At 42.6% G+C, this 13,916-nt stretch overlaps 3 pseudogenes across 2 annotated transcripts; all 3 read left to right on the forward strand.

Moving 5' to 3' along the window:
• The first annotated feature begins 703 nt into the window (after positions 1-703).
• On the forward strand, positions 704-3,660 carry LOC102726391 (UPF0729 protein C18orf32 homolog pseudogene; annotated as a pseudogene).
• Positions 3,661-6,610: 2,950 nt separating this feature from the next.
• LOC102731942 (small EDRK-rich factor 1 pseudogene) lies at positions 6,611-13,574 on the forward strand (annotated as a pseudogene). Its single transcript, XR_014140682.1, has 4 exons — positions 6,611-6,632; positions 8,935-9,434; positions 10,360-10,486; positions 11,330-13,574. The product of XR_014140682.1 is annotated as a small EDRK-rich factor 1 pseudogene (transcript).
• Positions 10,401-13,574, forward strand: LOC145717372 (neo-calmodulin-like; annotated as a pseudogene). Its single transcript, XR_014140550.1, has 2 exons — positions 10,401-10,486; positions 11,186-13,574. The product of XR_014140550.1 is annotated as a neo-calmodulin-like (transcript).
• Positions 13,575-13,916: the final 342 nt, after the last annotated feature.

Here is a 13,916-nt window from a genome sequence, read left to right on the forward strand (position 1 = left end):
AAAGTTCCGCAGGTATAAAAGCCAAAGATAAATGCTTCCCCTCTCTTCCCCCTGGCAAAATATTCTGAGATACATCCATGAGCCTCTTCAAAAAACTCCCAGCAGAGAGATGCTGAGGAATAATGAGACTCTGGATACACTGTTGCAAGTAGAGCCTACGGTATTTATTAATGGATTGGCTGTGGGGTGTGAAACAAAGCGAGGAGTCAAGGATCAGGAGTCCGCGTGAGGAATCACAGGACTGGTTTACAGGCTATTCCTGCACTTGAAGGTGCTTAGCTCCTGAGGAAAACACTCTGACCTAGAGGATGAAATTAACCTCCTGGAGGAAGGGTCCTTCATGAAATAGTCGCTCTCTGTGCCTGTATCCACTGGGCAGTTGGGAAAGCATGAAGTCTCCTTTACCGTCTACTTCCTGTTGCATTCCCAGCCTTGTTCCCTTTTTCAGAAATAGCATGCTGTCTATCGTATAGCCAAAGAACAGCACTCTGAACCTCTGCCCTGTGACTTCCTGATCCTCCTCTCTTATAAATACAAGGGCAGAGCTGGGATCCCACAGAGTCAGAGAGCAGAAAGCCAGGAGTCCTCAGACCAGCTCTGCCTGCTACAGGGAAGATGAAGTTCTTCCTGGCTGCCCTCCCCTTCCTCATTCTCGCTACTGTCCTTGGATCCCGGGTCCAGGTCCTTCATGGTGAGTTCAGGGAACCTTCCCACTGGTGACAAGGTCCGCGGTAACTCGCGAGCTGGGGAGGAAACGCAGAAGGACACCTTTGTCCTGCTGAGGTTGTTCCCTGTCTCAGACAGGGATGTGAATTCAGCACTTGTTTAAAAAGCAGAAGCAATAGGCTGTAGGCCTCTGTATTGTATACAAATCTCCCATTTGTATACAATATAGTCAATTGTATACAAATGACTGGTCCCCCTTGGGGAAATAACTCTCTCCCTTTTCAAGACCAGAATTATTTGATGCCTTCTCTTAGCTGACATAGGACTGTTACGTGCTAAATCAAAAGAACTATAGTAAGAATTCTACAATGTTAGTGTAAAACTATCATTTTGGAGAGGAAATGTAACAAGCCAGGAAAGTGCCTCACCCAAGTCCACCTAACCATTCTATTTATTTAACAAGTAAATATCTAGTACTTCTTACGTGCAGGCAGGCACTGTTCTAAGTGTCTTATGGACTTAATACATTAGATCCTCCTAACAACCTTGTGGGGTAGACTATCAGCAACTTGTATAGTTTTGCATATTATATTATTAGTCTCATTTTACAAATGAGAAAACTTAGACAACTTGCTCAAGATCATATAGCTAGACACTCGGACCCGTGGTTGCAGTTCAGGAACTCCAGCAGATGTGCATTCCCGATGGTGTGCATTCCTTGCATCGTCATTCCGATTCTGCTCTGGATCTACAAAAAATTCCTGGAGCCATACATGTATCCTCTGATTTCCCCCTTTGTTAGTCATAGGTGGCCTAGAAAAGCTCTTCGAGAATCCCACAATAAAAACAAAGGCAAGGTAGACTGTAAGGACGCAGACATAAATGGATTACCAACAAAAGGACCAACAGAAATCTCTGATAAAAAGAAAGACTAAAGTGATTGTTCCAAAGGATCTCATTGTTTTAAAAATGGACCTGATAATATGAAGCACCTTGCTTATAATTGTCTCTGACCTTTTTCTCTGAGACCAGAATTTGGGATAGATAGCTTAGGTACTTACCTGATACTAATCAGGAAATACATGGTATTTATATTTAAAATGTGTTTAGTTATATTTAATGATCTCATTCCTGAGTTCCTGTTTCATTAAAGTAGCTTCCATGTCTATTATCGTAGTTATGAATAAAAAGAAGGTTTGTGCCAATGGACACTGCTACTAAACGAGCGCTCTAAACTCCTTGGGCCTCTAGCTTCTTTCAGGCTCTTTGAATTTGAGCTGAGTACAATGTTACCGTGAAACAGTGCGGTGAGACTGTACGGTGAAAGGAAAAGGGGTTTGGGGAGATAATGAGGACTTGAAACCTAAAAATGTGATTACTGTCTGATACAACGGAGCAGCCTACTTCTGAGCAGTAATTCCTGCTTAGTGCTCTGAGGAAAATAGAAAAGACAGGGAAATCGGGGAAACGCCTTTGAAAAATGGAATACCTTTTACAGAAATATCTAATGTATATTATAAAATTCTAATCCTTGTTGCATTTCTTCTGTTCTTACAAAGTATATTAAATATTCCATTTCGGAAAAAAAAAAGATCATATAGCTATTAAGTGGTGGAATGAGGGTAGGAGCTGGTTAGGAAGCTGCAATGGAAAGGCAAAGCCACTTAAGATTTTATTTTGCAAGCCGCACACACATCATAGCAAGCATATCAAGTATAAACACATGCCTTCTTAAATAGAATTTATGTGTAACTCTATAAGAAATGATCTAAAAATACAGTTGCCTTTGCCTAATTAGCATAATGCAGGTCTGCAATCCCTTATCCAAAACTTTGGGGCTAGATGTGTTTTGGAAGGCAGAAGTATTCAGTTTTTAAAAAGGTAATGCAATATGATCCAGCAGTTCCTCTCTGGATATATACTCAGAAGAACGGAAAGCAGGTACATGAAGAGATATGTGCACACCCATGCTAATCATAGCGTTATTCATAACAGCCAAAAGGTGAGAGCAACCCAAGTGTCCATTAACAAATGAATAGAGTTCTTTTATGGGGCATATACATACGATATATTATTCAGCCTTAAAAAGGAAGGAAATTCTGACACGTGCTACAAAACGGATGAACATTGAAGACATTATGTTAGGTGAGGTAAACCAGTAACAAAAGGACAAATTCTGCATGGTTCCACTCCGATGAGGCACTTAAAGTAGTCGAATTCAGAAAGAAGAATGGTGGTGGCTTGGGGGTTGGGGGAAGGGAGAACGGGAGTTATTGCTTAACAGGTACAGAGTTTCAGTTTTGCAAGATGAAAACGTTCCGTGGATGGATTGTGGTGATGGTTGCACAATAGGTGAATGTGCTTCGTCCTACTGAGCCGTACGCTTTTTAAACATGCTCACAATTGTGTTTATTATGTATATTTTACGTTTTCAAGAAAATAAATGACATTTTTTAAAAGGTAACACATACTTGGACATTACTTAACTCACTGGAAGAGTCTGAGAAGTATACTTCAATCAAACAGGGTAGTATTTCGGCAGCAACTACAAATAATCATACTACTGGGGTAAATAATGATTGTGAATAGCCTCACTTCACTTTGGGTGACCTTGTACCACCAGATCAGTTAACGAAACATTCTTCGGTTTCCTGAGCCGTTGTGGATTCCAGAAATGTATGGAAAGTATTGTGGCATGTATCACATTATGTACCCATTCCACTGATTTATTCATATCGGATTTACAGTTTGCTTTTTGTATTTCAAAGTCAATCGGATGGTTTCACGTCTCAGACAGTTTCAAAATTCCCTGGAACATCCCAGGGCCTTGAGACGAGAAAAGGGGCCTGGAGGCAGATCTAGAACCCAGACCGGTGTCCAGTGGTCCAGCATCATCACCTCTCTACCAAGGGATGGGGCTGAGGCATGAGACCAGTGGAGACAGCGAGACAAGGCTGCCGTGGTGATTTCTCTCCCCTCCTTGTCTGTTTCTCCCAAACAGAACCCATGGTGGCGAAACTTCAGCATGAACCCTTAATACACATGGAAGGTAAAGGTATATGTTATATTATAGCATATGCTTAAAAGTAGCAGCTGCACAGATCTGTTCAGTGGCTTCAAAACACCTCATTTACAGGGCGGGGGTAGGGAACAGATGGGGAGGGTCCCGAAGGTGGCGAATGTCCCCAGGAAGATCGGGATGGGCCGTTAGAGGTCACCTCTATTCCGTCTCTCGAGTTGGGCTCACCTGGGGGCAGAGGTGCTCACTGATGCCTCCTGCTGGCACGAGACGCTCCCTCTTCTATCACAACTGGTCTTGGCCCTGTTGTAGCCTTGCCTGGGTGCCCTCAGACACAGAGCTCAGCCCCGAGGAGGGTGAAGCAAGTGCAGGCAGAGGAGAACATCCCTCTGGAATCCTGTGCCTTCTCACCCTTCCCCGGGACTTTGGAGGCAAGGGGGAAAGGATCTAGTCTTCCTTAAAAAGAGACCCAGTCCTTAAATGGCTTGTTCCCCTTGCAGCAGGCTTTCTCCGTCCCTCTGACTGCTGCCTAGACTACAAACGAAAAATTCGATGTGCAAACATGAAAGATTTTTTTGAAACAAGCAGTGGGTGCTCCCAGCCAGGTGTCATGTAAGTGTCGTATCTGGGGAGGGGTGTCTAGGAAAAGTCCCACCTTCTGGATCCTGCCAGGTCCTGGGAGGCTTGTGTCCTCATTAGGATCCTGCAGGGCATCAGGTAAGAGATGTTCCCAGTGAAGAGGGACACCGGGGACAGATGGAGAGAGAAGAAAGGCTGCTTGAGGAAACACACATGAGTCACTTAGGCAGTCTCAGAGGCTAAGTGAGGCAGGGTCTCAGAGAGGAGGTGCCCTGAGTCCCTGCAGCAAAGAAGGAAAAGAACAGGCTGGTCCAAGTGGGGGATCCCAGGGCCGGGGAGGATGGGGCTCCCCATCCCCATTTTCTGAACACCCCTTAGTTTGTAATCTTTCTCTGCCTTGCTCCCCAGCTTCCTCACCAAGAAGGAGAGGCTTGTCTGTGCTGACCCCCTTGATTTGGAAGTTCAGAATTGCATGAGGTCCCTGAGGAAGAACCTAATAATGCAGATGTTGCTTGAGAAGAAGGAATACTAGGGGCCACTCACCCCACCTCCAATTGGTTTGTCCCAACTCCCTCCTGGGATTTTCTTGGCCTGAATTATTTTTCAAAAAGCAACAACTACTGTTCTTTCTGTTCTGGTTATAAAAGCAATGCATTAATAAAGAGTATCCGATATAACTTTCCTTGAATTTCAAGAGGAAAAAGAAACTATAGGAACTGCTGAAATTTGGATTCTGTGGGTTTTTTTCCAAATGATGTGCCATAATAGAATTTTTTAAAAGCTAAAAACATTCAAACTCATTCAAACATAGATTGAATATGTGTCAAAATGTACTTAACCCATTCAATGAGGGAAAACTGAGTCAAAGATCATCTGAGGAACAGAGATTTATACAGTTAGTTGGGGATGGCATTCTGAAATGTTAAGTCAGAGAAAAACAGATTAATATCCTATAGGAAAATAAAACTGTAACACTGGGGATTATATTTTCTTTTTCTTTCTTTTCTTTTTTTTTTTTTTTCATTTTTAGAGGGTGGGTAGAGAAGGAGGGAGAGGGAGAGAATCTTAAGCAGACTTCACACCCAGTACAGAGCCCGACACGGCACTCAATCTGACGACCCTGAGATCATGACCTGAGCCAAAATCAAGAGTCCAACACTTAACCAAGTGAGCCACCCAGGTGCCCCTGGTAATTATCTTTTCTACTGGACAAAAGTCATTTACATCTGTGCTAGATAAAAATTTACAAGTTAACATAATTTCACAAAGTCAGAGGCCCCATCAGTAGTAAGTAGACCACCACTGGAGAGGACATTCCCCTATAGGAACCCTGGGGTAGGCTTTGTGGACAATCTTCCAAATGACATTGGAGGACCTGCCTGCAGTCATCCTTCTGCCTTATTTCTACAGTTTGGATATTTTCTCTCAACAGACATAACTTCCCCTCTTTAAAGTTAAAGGACATTAAGAAAAACATTTAAAGTTGGACTGAACATGGGTGGTGAAATCAAGTCCTGCAAGCGGGGAGTCTGCTTGAGGTTCTCCCTCTCCCTCTGCCCCTCAACCCACTGAGTGCTCTCCCTCTCTCAAATAAAAAAATAAATCTTTTTTAAAAAAAATAAAATTGGAGTGAATATCAATTTTACATTCAGGGAACCTGAGTGGCTCAGTTGGTTAAGCGTCTGCCTTCAGCTCAGGTCATGATCCCAGGGTCCTGGGATCGAGTCCCTGCTCGGTGGGGAGTCTGCTTCTCCCTCTGCCTCTCCCCCAGCTCGTGCTCACTCTCTCTCTCTCAAAAAACAAAGTCTTTAAAAAAAAAAAAAAAACCTATCTTACTTTTTGGGTGATTTGCCATAAAGAGTTATAGGGAAAAAACTGATTGATAACCAAATATCCATCATAATAATAAACACTATTAGAAGAAGACACTTGAGACAATGATTAAAGCTGGGAATTATAACTCTAAAGGGATTAAATACACATTCACACTTTGTCTCATCTTATTCTCTCCACGAAGAATAATCTTTGGAGGTTTGCCTACAGTGTAGAAAAGCTCCTTTCACTTCATCATTTGGGAGTAGGGGGTAGACAGAAGATGACCAGGGAGTAAAAGGTAGGGCACAGATGTACACAGTTTAGCCAAGCATTCCAGGTAATTCTTATGCAGGTGGTCTTAGGAAGGACCTCACTTAGAGATACCATTTTAGGAGGTGTGGGTGAAAAATGTAGGCAGGCTAGCAGGTGGAACTGTGCCTTGGTAAATTTCATTCCTTCAGGGATTCCTCTCTTTTTTCCCAGCGGAAGTGGGAATCCCTAGTTCCCTGGTTGTGAACGCAGATTCCGAGGATGGGGGCACTGGCTCTGGTAGGTGAGAAGGAAGGAGGGGTGGGACTGGTCCGGCTTTCACTGAGGTTGTCGGAGAGCTTCATTTCTAGGGGGCGGAGGTGGTGGGACTTCTTTCTTTCCTTTGACCAGAAGTTGTCCTGGGTACCGCCCAGCTCCCTCTCTGGTCCATCATCCTTGTGGAAGACTCCCACGCAGACAGACTTCTTACATAGAGAACTGTGCTTGTAGCTTTATCCTGGGGCAAACCCCACACCCGCCTGCCCTGAAGTGGGGACTGGCAAGTTCATAGCTTCTTCTCCCAACACCACTGACTTTGATCTTCGTGTTACCTAGGATGCTGCTGAGAAAGTATTTTTTCAATGATCTCTCCTTCACCTATATGAGGAAACAGGTTTTGCAGCCTCCTTATTTTGCCATCAAGCTGACCCATGGCCTTTATACAGAGATTTCTCTTCTTACGGTCAGCTGATGTCATCTTTTCTGATTTCCTCTGCTACTACAAATTTATTTTTGTTTTCATATTTTTCTAGTCATTTCCATGGGATTTGGGGAGGTAAAAGAGGCAAATACAGATGCTCAGGCTTCTGGCTTATAATTTGACCCATTTATGATCTCTCCTGTTGCTCTCATCCACTTCACTGTATTCTGTTAAATTCAGCAGCTTCGAGTTAACACCAGCCCACTGAGAACTGAGTGATGGAAACAGCAACTTTTGGCTTCTCCATAGAGATTTTGTTTCAGAGCCTCGGGGAAAATCTCAAAAAGTTGTTGGATTGAAACCGTGCTAGACCCAAGGGGAAGGTATGTGATTTCACTGGTTTCTCTGGCTGGCCAAGTTGTTAGCTCAGTAGAATGAAATGGAGAGCACAGACCGCTGGACTGCCGGGACAGCAGAGGACCAGGTGTCTCCTCAGCAAGACTTTGGGTCATGACAATGGCAGCTGAACAGAAAGGGGGATGGACACTGAGACGTTCCTTTCTGACCAAGCATCTGGTCACTCATAGAAGGTCTTTGAGGTCTTGGAGCGGACAATGGCTTGTTATGTCTAGGTCAATTAAATAATACATTACTCTATTTTCACAGTTCCTCAAAAATCGCGTGTTCTTTTATGCTTCCTTGCTCTCTGTGGTGCCTCAGCCACAAATGCTCCTCCTCTCAACTCTTCCCAGCAAAACTCAACCCAGCCTGCAAGGTTCAACTTCGATGTCCCTGTAAAACCTTCCCCCGCTATCCCATCCAGAGCACCCACCCCCCTTTCTCTGGAATCCTGAAACAGGTATTTATTGTCACTCAAACAACAACTGAGTGGCTACTTTATGTTATACATTGTGGTAGGCAGGATATAGAGAAGATTGAAAATAAGAATAAAATATGACCTCTGTGTACAAGAATCATATGTATAATTCATCTCTAAATCCAACACTGGATTAAAATAATGAGGTTGTTTATACAAGGGGCAACCAGCCTGGGCCATATACCTCCCCAGGCCTCATGCCGGCTACCCAAAGGCTGAAGCTGACCCTTTGAACAACGTAGGTTTTGGGGCACTGACCTCCACGCAGTCAAAAATCCAAGTATAACTCTCTAAAAACTTAATTACTGATAGCCTACTATTGCCAAAGCCTCACTGATAACATAAACATAAAACACACATATTTTGGGGGCGCCTGGATGGCTCAGTCGTTAAGCGTCTGCCTTCGGCTCAGGTCATGGTCCCAGGGTCCTGGGATCGAGCCCCGCATCAGGCTCCCTGCTCCGTGGGAAGCCTGCTTCTCCCTCTCCCACTCCCCCTGCTTGTGTTCCCTCTCTCGCTGTGTCTCTCTCTGTCAAACAAATAAAATCTTTAAAAAAAACAAAATAAAACACACATATTTTGTAAAATCATCAGGCAGGGGTACCTGGGTCGCTCAGTCAGTTAAGCGTCTGCCTTCAGCTCAGGTCATGATCCCAGGGTCCTGGGATCGAGTCCAGCATCGGGCTCCCTCTCAGTGGGGAGTCTGCTTCTCCCTCTGCCTGCCGCTCCCCCTGCTTGTACTCTCTCTCTCTTTCTCTGACAAACAAACAAATAAAATCTTTAAAGAGAAGAAAAAAAAATCATCAGGCATGGAAAATACATTACAGCATTTACTGTATTTATTTTTTAAAAATCCACATGTAGGTAGACCTGCACCAGTTCAAGCCTGTGTTGTTCAAGGGTCAGCTCTATATTGAAGCACACCAGTTAGGAAGCTGCACTATAGATCTGAAACTTTAGTATGCATAAGAATCACCTGGAGGGCACTCTTCCAGGCTCAGTCCCGGGTGAGCACGGCCCGTGAGTAAGGAAATTAGCGAGAACGTGCCCGCCAGAAAAACATGAAGAAATCCCAGGAAATTAGCAGGGGAAAAAGAAAAGAGGATAGCTTGACCACCTCTTGGAGAAAGCAGAGGGACTCTGAGATAATGCAACAAAAGCAGAATACAGCTAGAGAGAAGAAGTCTATGCATACAAGAGAAAAATGATGACTATTTGGAAAAACCTGGTCCTACTGCCAACTAGGTATATCATAAGCTCTATGGTCAAAATTTGGGGAATGAACAGTCATATGTTATAGCCTTATAAAACTATTTTAAACTTTACCTTTCAGCCTGACTTAGTGTAATGTTTCAGAACCATTCTTCAAAGAATAAAACACTAAACATGCATGTGAAAAAAAAAAAAAGAAAGAAGGAAACACCTGGAAGGCTTGTTAAAAACAGAGTGCTGGATCTTATCTCCGGAAATTCTAATTCAGTAGGACTAAGTGGAGCCCCCCAAAATCAGCATATCTAACAAGTTCCCAGGTAATGTTGATGCTACAGGGTAGAATGGAAATTTGAAGAACTCTCACTTTTGACTCTGTAATTTCAGCATTGTTTGCAGCTTTTATAAAAAGCACATGTTTCCATGTAACCAAAAAACAATTTCAAAGAATTGAAAAAATAAATCTTTATGGTCTTCTTAAGAACAAACAACAAAATGAGCCAGTTCTTGACTTGTGTTGATATTTGTTTTCTTTTTAAGATGAAGCTTATCAGAGTTGTTTAATTATAAAAGAAATATGCAATTGAGGAAAGTTTAAACATGGCTAAATAAGTCTGGCAACCAATTTTCAATTTTTAAAAGCAAAAATCTTGAGGGGCACTGACTGGCTTAGTGGGTAGAGTGAGCAACTCTTGATCTTGGGGTTGTGAGTTCAAGCCTCACATTGGGTATAGAGATTAGTTTAAAAATTTTTTTATCTTTTAAAAAAAATTTTTTAAAGTAAAAATCTTGGGAGTTGTGCAAAATAGCTAGAAAAATTGTGTTTAAAAGTTCTTAAAAACGGGGGGCGGGGCACCTGGGTGGCTCACTTGGCTAAACAGCCAACTCTTGATTTTCACTCAGGTTATGATCTCAGGGTCCTGGGATCAAGCCTGCCTTGGGCTCTGTGCTTGGTGGGGAGTCTGCTTGAGATTCTCTCTCTCCTTCTCCCTCTGCCCCTCCCCACCATGCTCCCATGCTTGCTCTCTTGCTCTCTCTCTTTCTCAAATGAATAAATCTTTAAAAAATAAAACAAAAACTTCAAAGAGCTGCAACAGAAATCATCAAGACATAAAACAGCAAATGGAAACATCCATGTTTTTACTCTTCTACTTTTAGAACCACAGTGAAGATTTTAAATATATAGCTCATTCCCTTTTCTCTTTTTTTCCCCCTTCATGTATTCATTCTCTTGGTGTGAACCAGGGGGCTCACCTGAGGACTCAGCTAGGACTGCGGCAGAGGGCATGACCCACATGGTTGAGGCCAGTGTGACCTGTGATACAGTCAGTATGGCCAGAAGATTGGTATATACAGGGGACAATGCAAAGAGGTAAACATATTGAGGTTAATGGGAGCCAGATTTCTCACTGTAAAGTAGAGAGGGAAACACATAGACAAGGAAGGTTAAAATAAACCCTGTGGTGTTGATTTGGAATTGAATGTATTGGTATAAACTTTTGGTTTTTCATATAGTGAGACTGATGACATAGAAATTGCTATAAATGTGTGAGATTGATATAATAGAAATAGATATAAATTTATATACACATTCACACATATATGCTTCGATGTATTTCCTAGTTCTGTCCACTAAGAGCTCAGACCTAAGAGCTATGCCCTTCCCATAAGCAGTGAGCACCCTAAGCACCCAGATTTCTCAAAACCATCCTTTACTAATGGGAACCAGGACTCATTGGAGAAATGGTTGATTCCTAGAGCTGGGGCAAAGTATAAGATGAGCCTCGGATCATCTTTTTCCGCCAAAAAGCAAAAAAACAAGGATAAATCAGAAATCTTAAAATCCCCTAGAGAATGGGGCAGTAGTGCTGAGAGCCTCGCAAGCAGGGGGCCATTACTCACAGCACTGAGCGCACACTGTGCCTTAGCTGTGGCAGTGTGGGGGGCACCCCACCACCACAGCCCCTGCACTAGGGCAGCCACCCTGGCTCCCTCTGCTCCCCCTCCCTTAGCTCGCAGCATGGCTGATTGCTGAGTTCAAGGAAGCGTTCTCCCTATTTGACAAACACAGTGATGGCACCATCACAACAAAGGAACTTGGAACTGTTGTGAGGTCACTGGGTCAGAACCCAACAGAAGTCCAACGGCAGGATATGATCAACAAGGTGGATGCTGACGGTAACGGCACCATTGACTAACCAGAATTTTTGACTAGGATGGCTGGAAAAATGAAAGATACAGACAGTGAAGAAGAAATTTGTGAGGCATTCCCAGTCTTTGACAAGGATGGTCCTGGTTACATCAGTGTGGCAGAACTACTTCATGTCATGACAAACTTGGGAGAAAAACGAACAGATGAAGTTGATGAAATGGTCAGAGAACCAGATATTGATGGAGATGGACAAGTTGACTATGAAGAATTCATATAGATGATGATTGTAAAACGAAGACTTACTTTCAATTCCTTTTCCCCCCCCGGAAGAATCCAACTGAATCTTTTACTTACCTCTTGCAAAAAAAAAAAAGTTCGTTTACTCATTCTGTTTCTCCACAGCAAAACTGAATGTCAAAGGTCCCTTAGGTGCACACACACAAAATCTGCATGTATCGGTTGGTGGTCCTGTCCTTTAAAGATCAAGCTCCCATTAGTTTTATAATATAAATACTTGTACTACCTTAATGATCAAGAAGCATTTCGTGGACTCCTTGCAGTTCCATTTGCTCTTGATTAATACACTGTTTGGGCTGGCCAGTTTTTCTTGCATGCTGCTTGACAATTGAGCAGTATCAGGCATTTGTGTTAAAAATGATAAATGAAAAAAACAAATTGAAAGTGTATTCAAATGGGTTCTAGTTCAGTTTGTTAGTATAAATCATCATGGCTGGTTTACTGAAAACAAACATTTAAAATTGGTTTACCTCAGGATTCTGTGCAGAAAAATGAATGAAGGATAAATAGTCTAAACATAGCCCCCTTAGCAGAACGGCCCTCCCATACTTCCGTGTGCCCTGACCCATGGTGATGATAACACTCATCCTGGTAGCAGGCTGCATGTGCTGGGTTAGACTTGTCCTCGTTGTACTAGAGCAAAGCGGGTGTGGCTGTCACCATTCACACAAAGTTTTAAAAAGGAAGGGACTATCTTTGGACTCCATTTTTAAAACCTTCTGAACCATGACTTGGAGCCAGCAGAGTAGGCTGAGGCTGTGGGACACCGTCAACATTGCTGTTCAAGAAATTACAATTTATGTCCATTCCTAGTTGTAAATGCTAGTCTTTTTTTCCAATAAAAAGACCATTAACTTTAAAAAAATATCTAGAGAGAGGAAAAACCAGGGGAAAAACACAAATATAAGTCCCCCCTTGCAAAAAAAATTCTCCTACTCTCAAGGTAGAATTCTATACCCAGCAAAAATATCCATCAAGTATGAGGGATGAGTAAGGACATCTTCAGACAAGCAGGAACTCAGAAAATGTATGTCCCACACACTCCTGTATTCTTTGATTTTTTTTTAAAATCAATGTGTATGTGCTGCTTTGGAAAACATTTTTAATATTTTTTAAATAGGTACTACATACTTACCAGTGGGCAACAGAATATTTAAGGTCTCCATGTTGCTACCAAATTCCATTCATCCCACTGTATTGTAATTTTCATTTACTTTTTTGAGTCCCTCTTGAAGCTATGAGTCCTCTGAGGTCAGGGTCATCTTCATTCCCACCCTCCAAGCATAGCCCAGTACCTGGCATTTGATATTGTGGCAAAGAAGTGATGTAGTCAATAAACCCATTCCATTCTCCTAGGCACACAGATGATCTATATTTTCCATATTTTTGTCATTAAATTGGAGCCAGGTGACTTCATTCTGGCCATGGAGTGTTAAGTGAAAGTCATCTATATCATTTCTGGGACTGGTACATGAAAATCTTCCAGCTCTCTTCTGCCTCTTCCATTTGTAGCAAACTTGGAGGCCTTGTGTTGAAACTGGGGGAATCACAGATAGAAGAAGGCTTAGTCCCTGAACAGGTGCATGAACAGCCTTCCCCAACACATACACCCTCATCCTACTGCTCACACACATTGGACTGTGACGAGAGCAAGAAATAAGCCTTCATTTAATTAATCCCCTGAGATTTAGGGGTTGTTTATTATAGCAATTAGCATATAAAGATTAACATAGATAGGAACTTAATAATTTCTTAGAAAATAAAGGGATATCCTGTAAGGCTCCTAACAACAACTTGGCAGGGAGGCTAAATCTCCAGGAAAACAAAGTAAACACTGTTTCCTTCCAACTCATATTCACCCCAAAAACAACTTATTTCCTTAGATGATTCCTAATGGCAATTGTTATTTGATTTGGAGAGTTTAAATAGTATTGTTATTGATGATAACAAACACAGAATATGTCTAATAAATGCCTGTCTTGGCACCCCAGCATGTTTCCTGTGAGATGTACGTACTTCGACCTGCTCAATTTATTTATTCATGCTTCTTCTAAAACATGCATTTATAAATCACCTGCTCCCTGCCAGGCTCTGTGTGAATGGGCAAAGATAAAGAACAGAAGCTCCCTGCCCTGATGAGTCCAGTCAGGGAAAGAAGATGTGAACAGCTTTCCAACCACAGCAGCAAGCAAAATGGGCCAAGGGCCCCCAAGAAGAGCATGGTAAAGGCCACTAGACTAAGGCAGGTCTGTTCTGCATCCCAGTCATCCTGTAAATATGAGCAAGCCCCTGGCCCTTCCTGAGTCCCAATTCCTCCTCCATAAATGGCCAGTTTAGACTAATCTAAAGATGG

The sequence above is a fragment of the Leptonychotes weddellii genome, chromosome 15 (assembly GCF_054177405.1).
Source record: "Leptonychotes weddellii isolate Sample4059 chromosome 15, ASM5417740v2, whole genome shotgun sequence".
In the NCBI taxonomy this organism is placed as follows: domain Eukaryota; kingdom Metazoa; phylum Chordata; class Mammalia; order Carnivora; family Phocidae; genus Leptonychotes; species Leptonychotes weddellii.